The 21,447-nt window shown below is 36.1% G+C and overlaps 1 pseudogene; it reads right to left on the bottom strand.

Annotated features, from left to right (window-relative positions):
* Window positions 1-2,885: 2,885 nt before the first annotated feature.
* Window positions 2,886-3,568, bottom strand: LOC110775411 (probable cysteine protease RD21C; annotated as a pseudogene).
* Window positions 3,569-21,447: the final 17,879 nt, after the last annotated feature.

Below are 21,447 nucleotides of genomic sequence, written 5' to 3' on the forward strand. Positions count from 1 at the left end.
CTGAACCACAGGCTAGCAGCTTAGAGCACACGGGGAAGAGCTACCTGCAAGTCTAACAGAACAAGAAAAGAAAAAAACAAGCCAGAAACTCTAAGGAAAACACCTAAGACACAAGTTGAAATGAGAAGAAAATAACGCGTATAAAATGCAAGTTGGAAGTTGCAAGGTTGGTAGATTATCTTCCCCAATTCAACTTGGATGATATTATCATATGACAATATAAAATAATAAACTTTCGGATTTTGACTTAAAATTAAAATTAGAATTTAGTGGGATGACCAATTAACCTGAACATGCCAAGAACAGTGAAAATAAAAAGAGGGTTAACATCCATGGTACCAAACGCAGGAGGCATGATCTACTAAAAATGGCTCAAGTATCGGGGAAGGTACCTAATTGCACAATAAGGCTGCACTTCCTAGATCAATATACGACATAAAATATCTAAAATTAAAATCCAGATCAATCAAAATACAACAACGCAAACTAACAATTAAGTGGATTAACCATATATCAAAAAAATTAAAAAAAAAAATTGAATTTGACATATAAAAAATAATAATGCATAGACATTCAGGAAACAATAGGGAATAAAAAAACAAACCTACAAAATATTTTGAGCGAGTTTATTCAACGAACCATAGGAGTGGTGAATCTGATGCCCAAAACGCATGGAGGAAGCGAAGATGAAGCGTAAGCAACGATTTCTCGGACTCTCGAGAGCAGCTGGGTTTTCGAGGAGAAAATGAGAGAGATAGAAGTTAAGGATCTTGATAACTCAAAACAATCCCTGGCGTCGACCACCACGTTCTCCATCAGCGATTGAGTGTGCCCCGATACATCAAGCCTCATGGAAAATTGTAGCATTAATACATATGAATATTTGCAAGAATGTAATTTGAAATTTGGAGAGGAAATAAGTGAATTGAAAACAGAAAGGATGAATTGGTACCTAGGGTTCGTGAAATAGAGGCGGTGAGAATTACAGACGAATTTGGGAGCAACAACGAAGAAGGGCGGTGGAAGGTCGGACAGATTAAAATCTGACAGCGTTCATGAAGTGAGATCCAGTTTGCCACGCCGCCGTTGTTGTTTCTACTCTCTCTCTCTCCTCCTTTGAAGCCATAGATTGTCAACCGTTTAGGGATAGTGGGAGTAGAGGTGGGAGTAATGTAAACCGCGATTTTAGAATATGTTAATTAGGCTGAAAATTTTAGATTAGCGGGATAATGGACCTATAAGCGGGCAACACGTGTTTATTTTTAAGAATATTGACGCTGTGTTTGGTCCATATATGTTTCGACTTTTAGGAGCGTCGAAATATGTAAATAAAAAATCCGCGCCTTTAATTTTATTGCGACCCTTTTTGAAACAGTCGAAACCACTCCGTCTATATTTGTATGCTTTTTTTGTAGTGAACTTATACGGCCTTATTTAAATAATTTTCAAGTCCTATAAGTTTAGATAAATTCAAAAAAGTTTCAATAAGTCCTATAAAATCTTATAAGTTTAATAAGGTCCTGTGAGTTCCAAATAAGGTCACATAAATTCGTATAAATTACAATAAGATTTCCTATAAGGTATAATAAGTTTTAATAAGTTCTAATGAATTAAATACGTAATATTATGACTATTAATTAAATGGTATCATTATTATATATTTGACAGTTATTTACGTCGTTATATTACATAAATCATATATATATATATATATATATATATATATATATATATATGTATATATTATATATATATATTTACACTAAAATGAGAAGGGAGCTTAAAATGAGAAGAATGAGAAGCGATCTCGTGCGTTCGCTCAGATTAGATCTAACAGCTCTTGAGAGTTCACCTACCACATCTCAGTAATGGCAAAATCGTAATCTTGCAATAAAAAAATCTGGCACTTCTTTTTTTCTTTCGCATGACTTCCAGAAACTAATTACTCCATTTTCTCTCTCCTGTCAAGCACTCATCCATTGGAGCACCATCACCCTCCTCTTCCTCATTCTCTCTGCGCCCTCGTCGCTCCGTCTCCTCGCCTACTGCGAGCCTGCAACCACCGCGCCGCCACCATTTACACGCTACCATCATCTGCGCGTCGCCTCCTTGTTGTAATTGGTGAGTGAATCTTTGCTGATTTATGTAAATTGTAGGGTTATAATTTGAGTTTTGTTGCAATTTTGTTGAGATTTATGGTTCGTTTCATGATTTATTGTTGTTCGTTCAATTGATCTTTCTCCCTCTAATTGTTTTCTTCGAATTTTAGATACTAAGTTAACTTAGGTCAAATTGCATTTTCCGTCGAACTTTTTGCTGCAATTGAGTAGGTGTTGTGATTGATATTTGTAGTATATTTGAATAATTATGTTTAACTCGAATTGGATAGTAAATTCAAAGTTGTTTTAGATGTATATGATTATAAAGATTTATATTTTTTTTTTTTTTTGTTCAATTTTTGCTCATTTTGAATCAAGGTGTGCCTCAGTGTTGTTTAGTTTAATTGATAATTAAACTACAAACATCATTTTATTTCCTCTTGCTCATTTCGGACTGTTGAATCAAATGAGCAAATAACTTTAAAGTTCAGTTGCTCATTTAGAGAATTGACATAACTGATCCAAACATTTTTGAACTCACTAACTACATCGTACTATCGTTGACAGGAGTTGAGGATGATGTCGAAGCTGACATGGAGAATAAGTTGTCTGGTGAAGAGTTTCGGTCCTTTTATGGCTGTTGAGAGTCTGAACGTCAGTGTTGCAGCTGGTGTTCTTTTGCATCATTTGATTGGAGACAATTGCAGCAACCATCAAGTTGTCATGGATACATATACTTTTGATCAAACTGATTAGCGTCTGACTGTAAGTCATATCAGTTCAATCTTAGCCAAAATTTGTTATTAGGTAGTAGTAGTTCCATGTTGTGCATATACCAAGAAAGCTTCGTGCACAGCAGCAAGTTTCACCTGCAGGACAAGATGAGAAGAGACTACATCTAGTAGGTCCTGGAGGTGGTGGGGGTGGTGGATTAGGGCTAGTTTTAGTTGGATATGACGGCATCACGTTGATGCCACAGATTCCACTAACTCCACTGTTACGCTGCATGTGTACAAACCCCTTCATAGCCCATGAAGTTCCCCATGAATTCTTAACGTACTATCCAGTAATCAACTCCATTTTCTGAACCATAACCAACAATTAGAACAACATGATCTACAGAGGTGGAACATGGGCCAATAAAGATTCCCTGCAAGAATTAACACTACACTAGTAAAAATTTCATGTCAAAAAACAAAGATTTGTAATTGGAAAAGCCAAGAGTATAGAAATCAACCTTAGAGTATAATTGGAATGATCTCTCACTGCCGCATATGCCTACACTTACTGGTTGAGCTGCGACAGCTTTTAGGAGTTCTTTTTCGTTATTAGGAGGGACATCAGCATAACCATCAATGGTTACCACATGTCTTGCAAGCTGCAATAGTCAAGAAACAGATTCTTTTGTGTTAATAACTCCAAAATCAGCAACTTCGTTTATAAAAGACAGAAGTTGAAACGGGAAGCATTAGAACAAATATAGAGATTCCGTCATGCCCTTTACCATTAGATTAATCCACACATGCAGAACATTTTAGATTCTGTAGATTTTTTCTTAGCCAAAATGTGTAGCAACATTTTTCTCTTTTAACCCAAAGACGAAGTTGTCAAGCTGAACAACTCTTAAGGTAAGAAACGTAAACAAAAATAGCTTCTTCCTCTCATCACTTTTGTTTGTTGTCAACTTGGACCAGCGTTGACTTCTGGCCTTGTTGGTTCTTATGTTGTTTTTGTTGTTGTAAGTTTTCGAATTATTTTGATTTACTTTTTTTGGTTTTTGTTTTACTTTTGTTGATTCTATTTAAAAACACTAGCCTACTAGCTCAATAGGTAGAGCATTGTGCAAATGCACAAAAGATGTGGGTTCGAATCCCACGTAGGTTAATCTTTACTTTTTGCTCATTTTTTATAGTTTTAACAAATGAGCAAATATTTTTGCTCATTTTTAAAATTTTAAAGTCCAGATTTGTTAATATTGAAGACTTTTGCTCGTCGTGTAAGAATGAGAAAATAATTTTGCTCATTTTTTATAGTTTACCCAAGTGAGCAAATATTTTTGCTCATTTTTAAAATTTTAAAGTTTGTGTTTGTTAATGTTCAAAACTTTTGTTAATGTTCATAGACTTTACATGTGCTAAAGAGAGGATATTGAAGGATGATCATGTCGCAGCATCTCAAATTCAAACAATAAAGAGGTCCCTGCAAGTTATAAAAATGCTAGCAAGTACAACAGGTAGCACAGGGAAACAGCTTCGTAAAGAAATTTCAGAGATTGTTTTCACATTCAACAACATCAGAGACATACTAAGGCATGGAGAGAAGTATCCTGATCTGCAAAACCTCGGGATTGAAATACTGACAAGTTTAGCAATGGAAGATGACGCGATAGAAAGGATCGGAGGCACAGGAGGAATTCTTAAGGAGTTGCTCAATATATTCTTCAAAGATGGGATGCCTATAGCTCAGGTACATGATAGAACTGCAGCTGGTGAAGCATTAGTCATGCTCACATTGGAGAACAAGAAAAATTGTAACTGTATCTTGAAACTATGCGCGCTACAGAAGCTGTCAAAGAACTAGAAATTCGATCAGTGGGAGTTTCTGCAGCAGTACCCTCAGTAAGTTTTATTAATCTAGTCGTCAGAGTTTCTATTAAGTTATGAAGCACCAAACTGAACTTATTTGAGCTTATCAGAACTTAATCAAGCGATATGAATTTATTGAAATTTCATCTCAACTTTTTCATAAAACTTAATTTTTAAGCCTAAAGAAGAAACCAGAACACGCAAGAACAAAGACTGATGGGTTCTCTATTAGGATTTGCAAGTTCTTAAGGGAATCCTTTCGACAGAGGACAAGCTACGTGAAGTGATGGTTGGATTAGCAGCACGAGCTTTCAAGTTCACGACTTACTCCGAATCAAACATCATGTTTGAACAAGCTGGAATCATAGAAACTGAAATAGCAAACGTGCTAGTACAGATTCTGAAGAATACACAGGTTTACAATTGAAAGACAACGAATCAAATGTTCAAGTTTTCAGAAATCTGGGACTCGGAAAGGAGCTGGAGAATGTTTTAGATACAACCTCAGAGCTAGAAAGCTTCAACATATTTTCAGGAACAGTGGGATTAAACAGGTTCAAGACATCAATGCAGTCATTGGTTCAAACTGCACAAAATCTGCTGTCAAATGATTGAAACCATGCATAAGATCGATTTCACATTAGTTTTCTTTTTGTGATTAGTTATGGTAAACTAGATAGGTTCATTATTTTACATCTTTGGGATTGGAATTATACAGATCAACATTCATATACTTCGTACTTATTTATTTGTAAATTGTAATATTTAACGACCTCTTTTATCATTTTGTGAATCTCTCTACACCAAAAACTTTCAAGATGGGCCAGTTTTAGTCCAACTTTAAATATTAGCTTAACTTTCTTACATACATTCCCCAATTATTTTTTCGGTGAAAAAGGATGCATTGAAAGTTCGAATTGGTCAATATTGAAAACTTTTGCTCATCGTTTCTAAATGAGGAAATAAATTTGCTCATTTCTTATAGTTTACCCAAATGAGCAAATATTTTTGCTCATTTTTAAAATTTTAAAGTTTGTGTTTGTTAATGTTCAAAACTTTTGCTCATTGTGTCTAAATAAGCAAATACTTTAAAATCTCAGATTAATTAACATTCAAAAAATTTGCTCATTTTTTATAGTTTACACAAATGAGCAAATGTTTTTGCTCATTTTTTATAGTTTACACAAATGAGCAAATATTTTTGCTCATTTTTAAAATTTTAAAGTTCGGGTTTGTTAATATTTAAAACTTTTGCTCATTTTGTCTAAATGAGCAAATATTTTAAAATTTCAGATTACTTAACATCCAAATATTTGCTCATTTTTTATAGTTTACATAAATGAGCAAATGTTTTTGCTCATTTCTTAAGTTCACACAAAAGAGCGAATACTTTTGCTCATTTTTAGAATTTTAAAGTTCGGATTTGTTAATATTAAAAACTTTTGCTCATTGTGTCTAAATGAGCAAATATTTAAAAATCTCATATTACTTAACATTCAAAAAAAATTCTCATTTTTTATATTTTACTCAAATGAGCAAATATTTTTGCTCATTATTTATAGTTTACACAAATGAGCAAAAATACTTTTGCTCATTTTTTAAATCTTAAAGTTCAGATTTGCTAATATAGAAAACTTTTGCTCATCGTGTCTAAATGAGCAAATAAATTTACTCATTTTTTATAGTTTACATAAATGAGCAAATATTTTTTCTCATTTTATATAGTTTACACAAATGAGCAAATATTTTTGATCATTTTTTATAGTTTACATAAATGAGCAAATATTTTTGCTCATTTTTGAAATTTCAGAGTTCAAGTTTGTTAATATGCAAAAATTTTGCTCATTAAATCCGAAACAATAATATTTGCTCCTTTAAATCCGAATTTTAATATTTACTCATTTAGACACAATGAGCAAAAATTTAAAATCGAAACTATAATATTTAGTCATTTAGACACAATGAGCAATAGTTTAAAGTTCGGATTTTAATATTTACTCATTTAGACACAATGACCAAAACTATCCGAACTTTAATATTTACTTATTTAGACACAATGAGCAAAAATTTAAAATTGAAACTATAATATTTGCTCATTTAAACACATTGAGCAAAAATTCAAAATCAAAACTATAATATTGCTCATTTAGACACAATGAGCAATATTATAGTTTCGATTTTATATTTTAAAGTTCGGGTTTGTTAATATTCAAAACTTTGCTCATTGTGTCTATATGAGCAAATATTTTAAAATCTCACATTACTCAACATTCAAAAAATTTGCTCATTTTTATAATTAACACAAATGAGTAAATAATTTTTTAATTGTTTTTTTTGCTCATTTAATTATTTTTTTTGGCTCATTTTTTGTACTTTTTTTCCCCTGATTTGCACAAAATGAGCAAAATTTTCCTAACCTTTATAATTTTTTTGCTCATTAAAACTTATTTTACCCATTAAATTTTTTGCTCATTTAAATATGAAAAATTTTATTATATTTTGAGTGTAGTAATGTAGTTCAGCCATGGTCATGAACATTTGATTAACCTTCAAAGCTAGATTGACTTATACTCCATTTATGCGCACTTGCTAACTAAATAACTAATTGATTACAAAGGCAACAATAATAATCTAATGGTTTTGCTTGCTTGAATATAATGTTTCAAAGGAGCCCCCATAAAAACCCCAATTGAATTGAATAGAAATAATGGGCATCTTCTTCACAATATTCAGCTTGTTTCTGCCATTGATGCTAGCTTCACACTCTCACCATCTTCCTCCACCATATTCACTACTTCGCCGCCGTCGCCATTTTCGTTCTCCTCCACCAAACCTGCGAATCAACCTCAGTTTGGCCCACGAGAGCCAAACGCCGCCACCACCGGCGACGGCCTTACATTCAATATATACAGTCTCACCACAACTCAACACGGCGGTGGCTTTCTTACCGGAACTCATCACACATTCCCTGATCACATCACCGACCTTCAGGCTTCATCCCAACCGCCACTGCCGGAATCATTGACTATCCGCCACCAATTCCTCCCCGCTCACGGCGGTGTTTGCCTGTATCATCCCAACCCGAAATAGTTACAGAGAAGAGGGATGAGAGAGATGAGGAGAGAGAAAGAGTAGTTGAGCATTGAGGGAGTGGGATGAAAGATGGAGGAGAGAGAAATAGTTGGGTGGTGGACTGGTGGTCAATTATTCTGTGGTTCAATTGGTTTTAAACATTACTCGGTATGTAGTTGTAGTTTTGCGTTAAACATCAACCGTCAGATTAAATGGGTTGGAGGGTCACAATTCCTTCTCATTCTTCTCATTTTAGTGATCTTCTCATTGGAGGGGGACCCTATATATCTATATATATATATATATGTATATATATATTGTTATACGAAGTATGAAAATAATTAACGATTACTAATTTACAATTAATAATTATCAATGATATGTAATTAATTAATTACTATATTATTACTAGGAAAATTAGTTTTTTACCACCTAGAAAAATCAAAAAAATGATTTTTACCACCTAAAAAAAATAAGATTTGTAATTTACCACCTAAAAAAAGTGTAAAAGTTATTTTTTTACCACTTAAACCAAACTTTTCTTCTGATTTGCTATCTGCTTTGCTATCTTCTGTTTTGACAAGACTTTTACAAAGCCACAAATGAGTCACAGTATGCTAGAATCACAAACATCTTCAATGAGCATTGGAATATGACCGTGAACTATCAAGGCATGAATTCACTATCAGATGAAGACCGATGCTTAAAACTGTAAGGTCACAAACTGAAGTATCATAATTCGGAAAAAGTGTCGGGTTTGTAAAAGTATTGTCAAAGCAAAAGCAAAGCAGAAGAAAAGTTTGGTTTAGGTGGTAAAAAATAACTTTTACACTTTTTTTAGGTGGTAAAATGCAAGTTAATTTGTTTTTATAGGTGGTAAAAACAATTTTTAGATTTTTTTAGGTGGTAAAAATAATTTGTCCTTATAACTAATCATTATCAATATAATGTCAATATAATTATAATAGAAAAGGTTAATTAACATTTTAAAAGTTACGATCACACATCAAGGAATGATCTTTCTATGATACGTATAAGACATACATCAAATAAACTTATACGTATCAGTTATTAATATTCACGATCAACTAATATAAAAATTCTAATGGAAAATATTAAGTTTAGAAATGATATAATGTACTTTAAATAAGGTCCAATAAGACCTTATAAGTTCTTATCAGGTCTTACTTCGTACTACGTATAAGTTTAATAAGGTCCTGTAAGTTAAACAGGGTCCTTCGTACACGTGGCACTTCCCGGTGCAATATTTTCCTGCCAAAACTTTTTTTTCTACTTAATTTTAAAATAATTATATTACTTTCTTTTTAAAGGAAACCAAGATAAAAATAAAATAAAAATATAATTCAATTACCATAAATGTAACTACATTTCTATTATATAAGTGAAGAGCTGAGTTTATTATGGTAAATCCACTTTTGGTGTCCCCCTAGGATCAAACTAAACTACCCTCTACATAAAAATAATTAAATTCAATTATAAAAGGTTATTATTTATTGATTTAAACAGTTGCTTAGTACGGAGTAATTGATTAAAAAAGCATATTAATTTATTAATAAATTGATGTAATTGGTGTAAATGTTGTATTACTAATCAATATCCATATTTAGGTAGCGTAATTGACGTAATTGATTGGCATAACAGCTGCCATATTATTCTCCATGTATTCTGTATATATTGCAAGATCATGAATAAAATATGGACGTTAACTAAATAAGGACGTTGACTAATGCTACAGAATAATATGGATGTTAACTAAATATGGACGTTGACTAATGCTACAGAATAATATGGACGTTAACTAAATATGGACGTTGATTGGCATAACATTTACATCAATTACAATAAATCGCGCATAGAATTTCTCGAAAGTCAACAAAAAAAAAATCATTTCTTCAGCAAAAGTACAAGCAAAAAAGTCAGAAAAAACGTATTACAAATCAGGAAATAAGAGTATATCACGCATAGAATTTCTCGAAAGTCAACAAAGAAATTAATCATTTCTCCAACAAAAGTATAAGTAAGGAAAGAAATCAATAGTATGCAAATATGCCTGTAATCTCTCATTTTCTTCATAAACTCAGTAAAATCTGTCAATAATTCCACCAAAAAAATTACAAAATTATTACAGTTGTCAAAATTAATCAAATTTAATTAATTTTTCCAGCCTATTTACTGCAAACCTAATACTCCATCACTCTAAATTCGAGAAAAATACACACCATCGTAGCGCTCAGCGTGCTCTAAATTCTTTCACAAGTTGATTATGAAATATATATACTCCCTCCGTTTTATAATGATGTTCCAATTTCTTTTTTCACGTTTGCTGATGCACGTTTTGTATCGTTTTTATCTATAATTACACAATATTAAAATTTATTAAATTTTTGATATTCTTAAAGTATTCATTCAGAGGAATCAAACAAGATTCCACATGAATTTAGAAGATTCACTTCCACTGTGAATAGTGTCAAAAACATAAATTGGTACATCATTATGGACGGAGGGAGTAGTTGTTTATTCATCTTAAAATAATATGGAGCATATACTTGGTTGTTTGAATTGAAAATTTTATTTTTATGTTTTAGATTTAATGTCATTTTGTAATGCAATATTGAAGAAAATATATCATATGCGAGAATACACTCTTGGATGCAGAGAAAGAAAAATTAATCGAGATACCAATTTATATACCAATACTTTCATAATACGCATGCCCCTAATTGTTATATTAAAAAAAAAACTAAGATAATTAGGATCATTCGTTAATGTTGAAAACTTCATCGAAATCTTTTAAGAGGGGTTCATTTATATACTTCATAGGAAAAAAATTCTTTAGATGATCGAACTTTGTAAACAATTTTTTCTTGCTTATTATTTGTGGTGAATAGTTATAATAACACATTTTTAAAAAAAATTATTATCTCGCATGCATTGCGTGCATACAAAACTAGTAATAAATTATTGGAGGAAAGATGAATCAACATTATTCTTTCCTTTACAATTTGATTTTACTTCTGTACTATTCTAAGTTTTTAATTTGATAACAAATTTAAATAACATTGATGAATGGACTTCTAACGTTAGTCTATTGTTAATAATAATGCATGGTGAGTACAACTGTTAATTAAAATAATAAGACATGGTAAGTAGACTAACATTAGAAGTTCGTTTATCAAAATTGTATTCAATTGAAACTATTTGACTAACTTATTAATGCTTGGGTCTTTTTCAGGTTATATATTTTCGAAAATATTTATCGGGTCTCTCTTTTAATAATAATCATGCGTTGCACGGGGTCTAAACTAGTCAAATTACTATTCATGATTCATGATTCATGATTCATGATTCATGATTTTTAAGGTCCAACATTCAAGCCTAAGCCCAAGCCCAAACACTGCAGAAAAAATCTTAGTTATGAGCCATTGTTCTAAATGACGTCAATACCCTTACTGTATCCCACCTTCCTTTAACTTCCAGTTTCCGAGTTAATCTGAGCTTTTCCTAGTTAATCTCCGAGATTAACACATTGAACAAATCAAGTAGAAACTTTGGTAAATAAAAGGAAGAGCGAGGACATTAGTCTCTCCTTCTACCTTTGAGACTCCCTCACTCTCTGCCTTTTCAGACATCACCCAACATCACTCCCGTGCGAGAACTTCACTCCACAACCCAACAGCCACCATTCCACCACTTTCCACACTATTTGCATACCGGGCCACACCACTATTGCATCACTCCTTCATTCGCCCACCATTGCACTACTCCTTCTTTCACTCATGCTGTTACAAAAGGACCGAACAATTTATTCCAACAACACCAACCACTCCTTACTTCGCCCACCATTGCCTCTATTTTTGACATTGAGGTATCCCAACGCCTCTTTTGATTTAAATAATATTCACATCAAATAATTGACAGCCACCTTACAAAAAATATATAGTAAAGTAAGCCTTAATTGAAGTCATTGTTACATAAATATACAAGTACAATATTAATATACAATCTAATATATATATATATATATATATATATATATATATATATATATATATATATATATATATATATATATATATATATATATATATATATATATATTATAAAGGGGAGTTTTTTCAAGAGCATTAAGAGTTTCCATGTACGATTGTATAATTATAAAAATCAGAATTAATGTTATCTTAAACTAAATTAAAATATAATACTAATTTTTGATAAGATATATTTATATTAAGATATAAGATAAATATCAAAAATATGTAAAGAAAGGATAAATACAAATACTGTAAGTTAATTAAATTTGTCTTTTGTAAAAGAAAGGATAAATACTAATATTGTAAGCTAATTAAATTTATCTTTTTAATAATTAGAGTTTTTGAGATAATAAACTCCAATATGAAGGTAGATCACGTAGCATATAACTCACGAGGTGTATTGTGAATTCCATAGTGAATCTATTTCGAAATCAACAGTGGTGGGAAGCGTTAAGTCAATGTCAACAGACCTAATTCAGATTAATTGTAGATAACCCTTCGCAATTCCTACTTCTTTTGTTATTGAAGAGTTGAGGGAACAACATCTAAATTGCAAAGAAACCCGTAACTTAGTTGTTAATAGAGGTTGCACTTCTATTAAAAACTTGCGTATTCCTCCTCCGGATCAACTTCCAAAGGTTTAGTAAAAGGAAAACTAGAAGACTAATGCGAGAAACTCAATATTTCACACACACTATTGAAATATCTCTTAGATGCAAATAAGGCTTTCTTTTGAAATCAACTTATTCACCCCATTCTTATTGGCAAAGTAAGTGCATGTTAAGGTTTATATCAAAATCCACCCGAGTTCTTGGTAAAAAAAACCCATATATTTAGTCCTTGCACTTGCATATTCAATTTTACGAACAAATGCCTTTACTTTATTCAATTTTACGAACAACTACCTTATAATGTACTTTTTGTATAAAACTAAACGGATTAACCCATACATTGTACGAGCTTAAATATAATTCCCTAATATTTTAAACTGTCATTTATTATTGTGGCCCTTAATTTACTTGTCCCGTTAATATTTGAGATACATTCGGAATTTCTCCCAGTTTAGATTGATTTCCAAAGTTAAAAATGTTCATGTTCATCACTATAATCCACCATCAACCACCACTTTCTCCGCCATTTATGGCAACTGATCTCTGTCGTAAAAAAAACCCCAAATTAATTTCTCCCTTTGTCGGAGACAATGCTTCATCTTGTTGCTCCACCGGCACTGTTTTCTTTTCCGTCACCTTTGACACCGCCTTCCGTTGTAATGCTTCGTCGCCTATAACACTGCGTTCTATTTCCGGTGCTCCGCGTCCTACCGCAACTACTCATCGTCGTTGATATTGTTGTCAAGTAAAGTTAGAGGTAGTTTTCTACATTCCCACATATATTTCGCTTATTTTTTCCATTTATTTCTCACTTTTTTTTCAAACTTTTTTGATTTCAACAATTAATTTTCCATAATTTAGTTTAAAAAGTTGCTTCTATTTGTTTTGGGTTTTGCATGGGACAATAAATTTAGTATCGAAATTTTGAGAAATTTAAGGTTAAAATCGTGTTAATATACACTTTAGTTAAAAAATTGAAGTATAATTTTGAGTTGTGACTTATGTGAAATTAATGCATTCGCAAGTTGTGAATTATGTGAAATGAATGTATGTGAGAAATAAACTCTCTATACAATTTATTCAAGTAAGTTTTGCCAGATTTGCGTTGTTTTAACTATAACTATAGCTTGATTGGGAAAGATGAGTCGTCATCTTTATCGTTACCCCAATGCCTTTAAAAAGGCTCCTGCAACAAGCGGGGTGGGGGTGGTGGGAGATGAGTAATACAAGTAAATTACATCATGTTTTTAGCATAATTTTTCTTGCAATTTTGAGATATTGGAGTAACATTTCGAAGTTTGGGTGCTCTGTGTTTCATATGCTCGTCATTAATGGAAAATTACTTTTTACTTTTGTTTGTTGGCAGATTTCTCACCTAGGTTCAAAGAGAACGTGCATTAATAAATATTTATATATATGCATAAATGGTTTAAATCCTTTAAATTTGTTTTGATGTGGTAAAAGAAACTAATTGTAACCTTGATTTTATAGAAGCAGTGGAAATTCAAGAAACACAATATGGTGATGTTGCTGTGAATTTAATTTGGCAGATAAGGAGTTTTCTTTATTGGTTAAGAGATTATCTAATACGGAGTATGAGATGTTGGTGAAGAAAAGAGCTCATGGTAGGCTGCAATTTTCATTTTGTGTGTACATAGTAGTGGCCCTAACTCTCCAAACTCCTAATAATGTATCGACTTCCTTGATGTATAAGCAGAGTATAAAAAGGCGCGCCTAGGTTCTAAAGCGCAAGGCGTTTGGAACCATCACCTTTTATTGTCTGGGCGAGGCGATTTTGATGAGGCGCACCTCAGACACAAAAAGGCGAACCTCCCGAGGAAAACACTCTTTTTCACAATTTTTTTAATTTTTATTAGGGCGCCTCACTTCAATGAGGCGCACCGAGGCGCACCTAAAGCGTTGGGAACTCCAAATTGCCTTGAGCCTTTTTATACATTGTGTATAAGTAGCTACCTGCATGAGTGGTCTAGTAACGCTCTTGCTGTGTTTGGCCTGGCTCCAGTGACTTCTCTGTCAAGATGTCTAGACTATCAAAGACAAGAGCAGACTCAAATCATTTATTACAAGACCATTATTTTGATGAAGAGGTTGATTTACTACGTGCCTTCTCTTTTCTAGCTTCCACCTTTATTCATTGTGCTCCCTAAAAATGTATATAATGGTTAGGTTATTGTAGACACCTACTTTTGTCCCCAATCCCGAAAGGGAAGGTTCGATGATGAGAACATAAATCTCCACTTGACAACGCATCTCTTATAAAATAACTAATCTGAATCCCCTTTTCATTTCACCCGAAACCTGCTATTTATAGAAACCTGCCATTTATGGAAACCTGCTAAAAATAGTAACTGCCGTAATGGGTAGTTGTTAAAAGTGGCAAGTCATAAAAGATAGAAACCTGTCAGAATTAGGTGTTGCACTCCAACATAAATCCTAAATGAGATAGAAATGGCGAGAGAATCCTGTTCCTAATACGATTCGAAAATAAGAGTTGCGTATTAATTAAAATCCTAACGAGCCTAGAGTTCGTAACGGGCCCAGATGCATTCCATCATAAAATTAATACGCACTAAAAGACTCGATTAAGTCTCATACACTCCGGATTCTAAGAGTCCGAATCTGACAAAGAAACGGCCCAGACCCTATTTTCAACGCTTGGCTCTGGGCGCCGAAATCTTCGGCGCCCAGCCCTGGGCGCTGAAATTACCTGGGACGTGTTCTTTCCTAATTTTTTGTGGATTAGAGTTCTACAATTCTATCTTTCCATGAACTCTTTTCTATAAATATAGCCCCAAGTTCGACGTGAAAAGAACACAACACACAATTATTATTCTGAGTATTGACTCTAAACCCCTAAGCCTAAGCCTCACGCTGCGAAATTGATCACGCGTTCTGTCGCAATCGATCCAAAAATCGAACAGAACTTATCCTGTCCCGTAATTTGAGATTCGTTAAATAAAAGGAGAAATAGCAAAGTCAAAGTGGTCAGTTTTTTGAGAACCGTGACGTACCTCTCAAGGGTGGGTCGTAATGTGTCCCTTTTTCATGGTTTAATTGCTTTCCTCGCCCTTTTTATAAACTGTTAAACTAATCAAATCTGATTGTTCTATCACGCCTAATAAAGATAATATGTTGGGAAATTGGATTATCATGCTAGGTCCCTTAAAACAATCTAAATCAGATAATCGCGATCGATCTAGTATGATATGTTGCATGTTGTTAAAATCAACTCAGATTAGTTTAATAGTTAACGCATGTCCCTTCAATTATTTATGCTGAGCTAGTAAGAATATCCTACCTCTGGAGTTATCGACGAGCGAGTACTCCTCTCGGTAGTTAAAGTCCCCCGAACCCTCAATCTCTACCTTGCGGGTGTATGTTGAGAGATCCCCACTCCAGGGATCACAAGGGAACCTACGGCCGTCGTGGTCAAACATAATTGCACTCCCTTTATGTCACGATAACCGGGTTTTGTCAGTTTTTCTCATTGTCGTTAAAAACTGAATGGCGACTCCTATATTACTAGTCAATTGGGTGTAAACTCACAGAAAATCCAATTACACTTTATTTGACAAAAAGAAACGTCACACCCACGAGGGACGAGGTCACGCATTAGCCTCGTGCTTTTTCGACCCCCTCACAGTGGCGACTCCACTGGGGATAGTGAAGGAAATACTCGTGCTTGTAGGTAATCAAAATAGCCGAAGGGTGAAGCGATCCTACCCCGCGTTTATTTCCCCATCAAGTTGGGACGACCTGAAAATCAGCATATTAATGTGAACGGGCAGAACCGCATAATGAATCTTGGCTCCCTCAGGGAGTTAGGACTAAGGATACCCATCGCCAACCGGGGGGTGCATACGCTTCGAATGTTGTCCACTCGGCACTTTCGCTAGTAGTACACCCGTCCCAAACCCAATCGCTCGCCCATTAGGTCCCTATCATTGGTGCATGCCCCCTTGGCTTACATCGTGATTGGCCTCTTGGGCGAAATTCGTCTGTTGAAGGCACTACCTCGACCGGGGCATGTGTTGGATCTGCGATATAAGCGGTACCAAGCCAGGCGCAAATACTACCCATAGAAGCCTATCATAAACTACATGACATATTATTATTGCCTCATGATGTAATGTTAGTTATGTGTAGCGAAATATGTGATTGTGTGTGACAAACAACTTAGAAAACCAACGACCTTAAAAATTGCCCAAACACTCATAAACCAATTAGCCAAAGAGTTATACCAAAATACGTGTTCCGCAAACCCGAACGATCGCCACAAAAATAAGCGACGCTCGGGATGGCCTGTAACGAATCCCACAAACGCTGCACAACGCGTAAAGGACGTTATTAGGCAAGCACGCAAAATCAAAGTCGCAAAAACAAAAGTAGACGTAAACAGAAAACGAGAACCAACGAGGGACGCATTTTCAACGCCCCTGGCTGGGCGCCATAATTTCTCACGCCCTACGCTGGGCGCTGAAGTTGCTGCCTGGCATTTTGGTCAGGCGCAGCAGCCTCGGTGCCCGCGCAAAAAATATGTAGCAAAAAAAAACCATTCGTAAAAAATTTGCTGCAAGGGCGTATGAAAAGCACTCGATTCTTAAAGCAACTAAAAAAATATATAAATAACTCTTCGAGTCGTTGTTAGGCCTCCTACGACGACAATGCTCGGCACCAAAACCGAGCATGCTAATAACTATGAATGTCACACGGGCAAGTGTTTCGAAAATCCAAAGAATGACCAAAAGAAAAACCAAAAGTGTACCAACAAAAGAAAGAGCAAAAAAACCAATAGAGAGAGTCAAAAGTCTAGACTAAGTAATGCTTGAAACTTTGCGGCCTAAACTTTAGCTTATCTTATGCATAGGGCTGGTCCTGCCACTTGGTGCCGATCTGAAAATCAAAGGTTAGTGCGTCTCGAAGATACATCACCAACACCAGGTTTAGTGACTCCAAGCTCCGTCCGTCATCCCTCATTTCAAGGATCTCCGCTTCCCCAACCTCGATTCTCACCCTCAAACATGTCCATCGAAGAATTGCGAGACCAGATGGCCCAAATGACCCAACTCATGGGCCAACTGAAAATGGAAAACGAAGCCTTAGCGGCTGCACAAGCCAAAAATGACCTCGATAACGAGAAGAGGATTGAAAAAATGGTCCTACAGCAAACCATGGGGAGCAAGTACTTCTCCCTTGATCCTGAGCCTTTTCCTGGCAAACTACCAGAAAAGTTTAGTTCATCTGACTTACCAAAGTTTAAAGCCACGAACAATCCCCGTGATCATCTATTGAGCTTTGTGAATGCCATGAACTTGAAAGGTGTGGACAAGTCCATGTATTTACCTGCCTTTCCTTTGTCCTTGGAACCTGTGCCGCTCAAATGGTACTACCACCAGGACCCTAAGCTCTTCCCCACTTGGGAAGACTTTGTCAATGTCTTCATCAAGCAATACTCGTCGAACATGGATTTTCAAGTCACTATGCGCGAGCTGGAAGTTCTCTTCCAAAAGAAGAATGAAGGTTTCACAACCTACTTTGCTAGATGGAGGGACCAGGCGGCCCAACTAATCAATAGGCCTCCCGAAACAGAATTGGTCCAAAAATTCATTGACAACCTGGACCCGGCTTACAGACAACACCTTAGGTACCTGGGACTTGACACTTTCAAAAGAGTTTATGATGTGGGAATAAAGATCGAAGATGACCTCGCAAAAACAATACAAAGTAAACCCGCATACAAAAGCAACGCCTACAACAGGGGCAATACATCCCAAGCCCAAGAAGTCCATGTCGTAGAGGAGACTCCCGCCCGAAGAAACCCTGGAAGATGGGTCCGAGACCGAAAGTTTGCCCCACTCGGGTCGACTTTGGTACAAGCCTTTGAAAGACTAACCAATCAAGGAAAGTTGAGGCCTATAGGCCCCACCCGTGACCCTCCTGTCAAGAACAAATATTGGGTCGAAGGTACTTACTGCAAATTCCATCAAGGAAATGGGTATGACACTGAAAACTGCTGGAATCTAAAACATACGATCCAGGACATGATAGAGGATGAAGTGATACCGTTCCCTAACGTTGGCAAACCCAACAACAACAAAAGCCCACTCGGCTCTTGTCACGTCTCTCTCGACCAACCAGAAAATGAGAACTTCGACCCTACGGTGTATATTACACCTCAAGGTGCACCACTCGATGTGGTCCCTATGGATCGAATCGAGAGAGAAGTGTGCGGTGTGTGGGATGATGATGCTGAAGATATCTACCTATCTCAAGTCTCGGGCCAGGACCTCTTTACTGAAACTTGGCCCGGGTATGCTCTCATTTACACCACCCCTCAGGAACCGGAAGTCGACAATCTCACCCGATCCGGAAGGATATATCAATCGGATATTCGCCCACCTCCTATGGACGATATCCCAGTCAGATAAACTCCTGAGAATGGACGGCACACCACAGTCGCGGAAGTCATTGAAAATCCTCTCTTGAAGCAGCTAAAAAGAACCAAGGCCGAGATTACCATCTGGGACCTCATGTGTACTTCAAAGGAACATCGCGAAAACCTTATCCGCTCACTTGACCTCATCTCGGTACCTACAGATATCACACCTGACTCATTGGTTAACCACGTCACGAGAGATGCTGGAGAAAAGGCCATAGTTTTCACTGACAAAGACTTGCCCAAAGAGGGGGGTGCTCACAATAAAGCCCTCTATCTAGTGGTCGGATGCAAAGGACAAAACATCCCCCTAGCGCTCGTAGATAACGGTTCGGCAATTAACGTTTGCCCATTGCGAACCGCCCATTGCTTGGGGCTAGGAAACGATGACTTCCAAACCTCCACGCAAGGGGTACGAGCCTATGATAACTCTCGAAGGCCTGTGTTGGGAAAAATCAACCTTACCATACAAATCGGGCCTGTGGCACGCACCACGGAGTTTCAAATAATCGACATCAAGCCCACTTTCAACCTCCTCTTGGGGCGACCTTGGCTCCATGACTTAGGAGGTGTGGCTTCTACCTTGCACCAAATGGTTAAACTTAACCATAACGGGGTAATACTGGAAATCCGCGCCCCTCCTCTCGACGTCAATTGTACTATGGTTGGAACGGCCGAAACTGCAGATGACCTTTATGGGTTTCAAATGGATGAAGAAATCCAGTTCATCGAAGATTATGATCCAGCATTCCTAGACCCGCGCGCATCCCGAGTCGTCCCTAGAATGCTGTTAGCTCAAGGTTATTTCCCAGGAACCCCATTGGGCATAAGGAAGAAGGAATGCACATTTCATCCTTTACCCAACAAATCTACTCCCTTTGGCTTAGGCTATGAACCAACGGAGGAAGATATTGCTGACCGCCTGTCTGGGCTACGCCTCAACAAGGCCAAACAAACCACCCTCCTTCCCCCGCATCAAAGGACCCTTAACGGGATGTTCGTTCGGAAAGGAGAAGAACACCCATGCTGTGATTTCCCTGAACCCTTCGTTTAGGATGGCTTGCTAAAACCCGGATTTGAAATTTTCCATGACTGCCACACCTTGGATGAGGCACCCCACCTCACCAAGACCAAAACAGCTGAAATATTGGACAACCAGGCTCTATGGACATTGTTTAACGAATCGAGGCCTATGGAGGACGAGACTGTGATGACTACCCTAGCTTTACAAGATGAAGGTTTCAATCCAACCCGGTTAATCTCTCCTGCATCAACACTAGAAGATATCGAGAAACGGATGGGTGAAGACATATCAGTGGGTCAACGCAAAAGGAATAGAATTCAAGATGAGTACCGGTGAAGGACCAAAGTTTTACGAGACTAAACCCAAGGCTTGAGCCATATAGAGCACCATAGTAAAAAGCGCCTAGTAGTTCTTTAGATTGGTAGAAAAAAAAATTAAAGGCTTTAGATGGTCCTAAGAACCCTTAGAATATAGGTTAATTTTATTTCAGTGTTTTCCTTACTTTCCAAATTAATAAAGGCGTAATATTCCTCCTAAAAACTTTATTTCTAACACTAAATGAGCACCAAACGTACTTGCAAAGAGCCAGCCCACTCTAGGCCCAATAAACAAGGCCCACTCGGTCTTGATTTGCGACATCGAAATTCATCAATCCCCAAAATAAGCCACACTATCATATTGCCATAACATGAGAGTCTAACCCATGCAACCCAAAGAAATCAAAAGGAAATCAAATTCAAACAATACAAATGTTGCTAAAAAAAAAAAAAAACTCATAAAAATAAACGCCGCCCCGGGCATCAACACGCACCTCAGCCCACTCAAAAGCCTATACAAATATCTTCATATCTTCCACACACTAACCCCATTCTCAAAACCGTTTCAAATCACGAATAGAAATAATTAATCCGGACAAAAATGCGTCTCACGCTAACAGTCAAAAAAGCCTCCGAAATAGCCTCAAAATTAATCTTAATACAAGTAAAAAGTAAAGCACAAAACAAAGAGAAAAGAAATAAATGCAAGAACATGTGAAGCAAAGCGTCAAACCGCCCAGAAGTCATTTTCAGCGCCCAGGGCTGGGCGCCGAAATCTTTGACGCCCCATCCTGGGCATTGAAACTCTCTGCCTGCCTAACTTTTTTCCAGAAAGTGCTCGTCATTTTATCCGCACATAACGGAAAAATAACGAACACTTGGGGGGGTACAGCACGTATCCAGATATGCGTACAAAAAAAATATATATGCGTACCAAAAATAGCCGTACAAAAAACACATGGAATTTCATTTTTATACACGGCTTACGGCAAAAAACAGCGGACGAAAATAATGATAATACTTCACTCATTTGACCGATTAAATAATATGTTTCCACCTCAGGGAATATCTATTTAAATCCGGCATCCTAGAATTTATTCTAGCTAGAACTACGCGCGACCTGATTCTAAGTTAAAATTATTTAACAAAGATACGTAGGCAATCCTATTTACGGATTCGGTCCAATTAAATAGCAAAATATATATACATTGTGCAAAAATGTTAGACATA

This window comes from Spinacia oleracea, chromosome 6 (genome assembly GCF_020520425.1).
Source record: "Spinacia oleracea cultivar Varoflay chromosome 6, BTI_SOV_V1, whole genome shotgun sequence".
NCBI lineage: Eukaryota > Viridiplantae > Streptophyta > Magnoliopsida > Caryophyllales > Amaranthaceae > Spinacia > Spinacia oleracea.